The sequence below is a fragment of the Physeter macrocephalus genome, chromosome 11 (genome assembly GCF_002837175.3).
Source record: "Physeter macrocephalus isolate SW-GA chromosome 11, ASM283717v5, whole genome shotgun sequence".
Lineage (NCBI taxonomy): Eukaryota > Metazoa > Chordata > Mammalia > Artiodactyla > Physeteridae > Physeter > Physeter macrocephalus.
Window position 1 is genome coordinate 31,335,107 of NC_041224.1, and position 5,032 is coordinate 31,340,138.

Below are 5,032 nucleotides of genomic sequence, written 5' to 3' on the forward strand. Positions count from 1 at the left end.
CCGTTGCGGAGCACAGGCTCCGGACGCGCAGGCTCAGCGGCCATGGCTCATGGGCCCCGCCGCTCCGCGGCATGCGGGATCTTCCCAGACCAGGGCATGAACCCGTGTCCCCTGCATCGGCAGACGGACTCTCAACCCAGGGAAGCCCCCAACTTAAGATTTTTAACCTCAGCAGAAACCTCCCTTAAGCTTGGGGTCCTCCGTGTGTCTGCAGCTCTCATGGATGAGCTAAGGGTTCACCTCAAAATTCTGGCCAGCCACTTGAGGAGTCGCCATACACACAGACCCCTTAGCCTCACTGGCTGATGCCCTGTGGGGTGAGAGGTGCCATGGGGGAAAGCCTGGCATTCTGGTGTTTCGCCACAAGGGGGCACCGATGGTCCAGCCTGCTGCCTGGCACCCAGGCCTGCTCCTGCCCGCCTGGATCTCAGCCCTGTCAGCCTGGCCGCCCCCCTTCTGGCCCAGGTTTGCTGAGCTGTGTGGCCCTGGGGCAGGAGTGTCACCTCCCTGGCTTCAGGCTCCTTACTGAAACACTCAAGATGGACTCTAAAGATCTCTGAGGTCACTTCTGCTCTCAAATTTTAATTCTGCAGGAAATACAGCCGGGCCAAAGCACAGCTGGGGGCCCCAAGGCCGGTTTCGCTTCTGCTCTGCAGTTACCCTGGCTGGGCGACCTGGGCCAAGTCACTTTCCCTCTCTGGTTCGCACTTGCTTGCTGTAAGAAAGAGGCCTTTCAGTGGTCCACCAGCCTGTCTGGAGTGTCCCCGGTGACCTTTGACTTCTCCTGCTGAGAAAGGGCTGGGGACTGGGCCATTGCAGAGCAAGGGGGCTGGACGCAGGCTGCTGGGGGCAACCCCACACCTGGAAACCAGAACCTTCTGCCTTCCACCTCCAAGGCCCAGAGGAACTCCTGGTTCTGGGGCTGCAAAACCAACCCCAGATCCTCCAACAAGAGCGTTCATTGGCTCTGCCTGGACCCCACTGGGATGAGGGATATTAAATGGTTGCTATTTGTGGTAAGTGTCTCCACGGGGCTGTGAATTCCCTGGGATTTGAATACCTGGTGTCTCCAGCGCCGGGCCCAGTGGCTGGCAGCAGGCCCCACGATGAGCAGACGTGCTGCACAAGAGTCAGCTGGGCGCCAGTTAAAAATACAGAGTTCCAGGCCTGTTCCTGTGATGGATTTTGTAGGTCTGGGTGGGCCCCTGAAAATCAGCATTCTTTCAACAGGCTGCTGGGTAAAAGCACTCCACAGAAATGTTGAAAGAACGAATAACTTTCATTAGTGGGTGGGTTTTTTTCCCCCCCATCCTTTTTTTTTTTTTGGTTTCTTTTTGTTTTAAATCGTATCTCAGCACCTTGGAATTTGGGTTAGAGGGATGTAAAAATAGCCATTTTTCAGAGGCAGGCTTTCCCGTCTCATGTTTAGTCTGGGACCGCGTCCTCAGCCTCTCCGGGGCTGCGGTCACTGTGGAATGCTGGTGGCAGTGCACGCCGGGCGCCCCTCAAACCCCTGGCGCTCAGCCCCCCGCGCCTGCCCAGGGCAGCTGGGCCACCACCAGCCGCCTCCTGGGGCTGGCCGAGGACACGCCTGAAGCGTCTCTCGTCCTGGTGGGCCTCGATTGCCCCCGCACAGGAGAAACAGTCGAGCGGGTAAATGACGTCTGCACCAGAGAACAATCTAACTCACAGGCGCAAAGTACCTGCACCTGAGGGTACTACCTCCCCACCTCCTAAACCCCAACCCCGGCCAGGTGGGACGACGCCACCGCCCCTCCTCCTGCCCTTGGGGAGGCAGCCCCCGCCCCCTGCAGGGGTGCCGGGCCTCCGCAGGCCCCCTCCGGGCTGCCTCCCCCTGTCAGGGCCCCGACACCCGCACACTCTCCCCGCTCCGTAAGCCAGGCTCCAAAACCAGTCATAACAAGCTCACCAAAGAGGAAAGGGTGGGGGGAGTTTAAAAAAAAAGGTATCTTGGCCTCAAATCCCAGAACCCGATTCACTTCCAAACCACATAAAACAGCCAAGTGACAAAGCTCCCGCGTCTGGGCTGAGGGCTCTGCCTCGGGGGTCCCTCCCCCACGCCCGCCTCGGAAATGGGCGTCTGGAAGAAGCGGGCTGTGGTCAGACCTGCTCTCTCATCGCGCCCCCTCCTCGGCCCCCCAGCGACTCCCAGCCTCTTGGGGAGCAGAGAGGAGAGTCTGGCTGGTGGGTTTCCTGTTAACTCTTGCAAGTGTTCCTGCCCAGGTCTGTGCAGTTCAGCCCCTTCGTCCCCCACTGGGAGGGGGCCCAGCCCCCAGCCCCCAGCCCCCAGCCCCACACCTCCCTTCTCTGCTCACTTCTTCCCGGAGGCAGCAGCCGGCTCTGCGCTGGGCCTCGGGGCCTGAGTCCGGGTGTGGGGCGCGCAGGGGAAGCGCGAGCGGTCACTCGGACGACGGCTCCGGGTGGACAGCCTGCTGATGCTGCGCTCCGTGAGGTTCCAGGGGCCAGGTCCTCCCGCACCGCAGGCCCCTCTTGTCAGCACCGCGCCGCTGAGGGCGGGAGCCGGGCCATCGGGCGGGCGTCACCAACGACGCCCGGCACTCATGCACGCGCCCACGCACCGCGCATGCGTCGTCTCAGCGTTCAGTGAGCCGTGAGCACTTGCTCTGCTCTCTGTAGACCCGCAGGCGGCGGTTCCAGACGTGGGGCTGGAGAGACCCAGGCTCTGAGTTACAGCTCGGCCAGGCTGTAGAACCACAGGGAGCCGGGGCCTGAGCCTGGGCTGGTGGGCCAGCGGCCGCAGCTGGGACCCATTACCTGGCATGGAGAGCTCGGCCGCCTCGGGTCAGGTGTCTTTCCTGCTTGGAAGAGGAGATGAGGGTGCCTCCCTCTACCCGTGGAACAGTGCAGGCCTGTGTGGTTGATGGGTCCGGCTGGGGTCCTGCCTCCACCGCCGCCTCCTCTGATCCTGCACCTCCCCCACAACCCCAAGCCCTGTCTGGGAGAGGCCCTCCGGGACACGACAGCCCACATTTTTTATTTTTTTGTCTGCGTTGGGTCTCCGTTGCTGCGGGCGAGCTTTCTCTAGTTGCGGCGAGCAGAGGCTACTCTTCGTTGCGGTGCACAGGCTTCTCATTGTGGTGGCTTCCCTTGTTGCAGAGCACGGGCTCTAGGCGCACGGGCTTCAGTAGTTGTGGCTCGCGGGCTCTAGAGCGCAGGCTCAGTAGGTGTGGCGCACGGACTTAGTTGCTCCGCGGCATGTGGGATCTTCCCAGACCACGGATTGAACTCGTGTCCCCTGCATTGGCAGGCGGATTCTTAACCACTGTGCCACCAGGGAAGCCCAACAGCCCCCAATTTTTTGTGCCTCTGAACTAGATGCTCTGTGAAGCTCAGGCTGGCGTGTCCCTTCTCCCGGCCAGGCTGGGTGATGAGAGGTGGGGACAGCCTCCCAACTGCGCTTTGCCCCTTGTTCAGCTGTGCGATGCTGCACGGTATTTAACCTTCTGAGGTTCAGTTTCCTCACTAGGAACATGGGGAGACTCCTAGTTCCTACATCCAGAATCCCAAAAGACTCCTTATTATTCAATCTTCCCAGGATGGTTTCAAAGCAAAATGCTGGAGAAACAGTCCTCATAAAGGCTCATTTTATGGAAGTCTTCTAATGTGTCAGGTGCAGTCCAAGTGTTCACACGAATTATCCCATGACATCCTCAGACTACGTCTGTGGGGTAGATATTACCATGATCCCTAGTTTGCTAAAGAAGAGCGGATGCCCAGAGGACTTAGGGAACGTGCACAAGGTCACACATCTATTGGTGGTGGAGGTGAGACTCCAGCCTGGACGTTGTAGCCCAGAACCCCCACTCTTTGTTTTCCGACTTTATTATGGTATAGTGGACATGACATAGTGGAAGTTTGAAGTGTACAACCTGGGAACCCACACTTGTAATCACCACCCTGTCCCACCTTCCAGCGTGGAAGCATCAGCCAGAGCCTCCCCTGCTTTTAGAGCTTCTGGCATCCCCTTTCAGAGCTGGAGGAGCCCTACCCTCCTGCTTTTGGGTGAAGAGGTGATGTGTGCAAAGTGACTGCCCAGCGGTGGGGCAGGAAGCTTGCTCTGAAGCACACACGCTTGCCGCTTTCAGAAAATTTCCTCTGGCTTGAGTCTGTCCAGAGATCTCAAGGCTCCTTCAGGACTCGGAGTCACTGCGTTCCACTGGGCCTTCTACCCACTGCGTGTGTCCGAGAGGTGCCCTGCTGCCCCGGCCCGAGGGATGAGTTGGCAGAATCTTCTGCCTCTGGTCTTGCCAAGCTCCGCCCACCTCTGCTAAGAACACTTGGTCCTCAGGGCAAACCCCAATCTCCTTGGCGTGCTATTCAAGGCCCTGCCCACCTGCCACCTGCTCCATCCCGTGTGGAGAAGTCAGCTCTAGGGTCTCCCTGGACGCCCCTCCCCAGTGGCACCTGTAACCTTCCTCACACTCATGGCTCACTCATCCGTCTGCCCCGTAAACTCCTTCACGTCTCTGTCTCCACTTAAGCATCCCATGTTCTCATGGAAAATTGTGGATGCTGGATGGCGACAGCCATCCCTCAGATTAGAGGGTCAGAACTCAGGATGGAGAGGAGTTTTCCGTCCACCCCCAAGAAAATCAACACAAGAAGCAGAACCAGAACCCAGATCCGAGGTGTCCTGGGTGGAGTTGTTTACGGAGGGACAGGGCCTCCCCACCCAACTCTACCCCAGGCACTGAGAAGGAGCCCATGGGGGGTGGGCTCATCACACACAAGCTGCGGGCTGGCAGAGCACCCCCTAAGCATATACGACTGTGCTTCCAACAGGTGAGCATCTCCTACCACGAAAACCTACTCCCCAGATTCCTCCTTCCCCAGACTCCTGTACCCAGAGTGAGAGAATGCATAAAAATGAAACAACAAGGGCTTCCCTGGTGGCGCAGTGGTTGAGAATCCGCCTGTTGATGCGGGGGACACGGGTTCGTGCCCCGGTCCAGGAAGATCCCACATGCCGCGGAGCGGCTGGGCCCGTGAG

The 5,032-nt window shown here is 59.3% G+C and overlaps 1 long non-coding RNA gene across 3 annotated transcripts in view; it reads right to left on the reverse strand.

Moving 5' to 3' along the window:
* Positions 1-5,032, reverse strand: part of LOC102976675 (uncharacterized) — a 47,279-nt gene that overhangs the window by 24,541 nt on the left and 17,706 nt on the right. Inside the window, exon 1 of one of the 3 annotated variants that reach the window (XR_008618517.1) lies at positions 2,337-2,551. The exons of the other annotated variants lie outside the window; for them this stretch is intronic. This is a non-coding gene — a long non-coding RNA (uncharacterized lncRNA). Of the gene's footprint in view, positions 1-2,336; positions 2,552-5,032 lie in introns of those variants that run through there. 3 annotated transcript variants of the gene reach the window in all.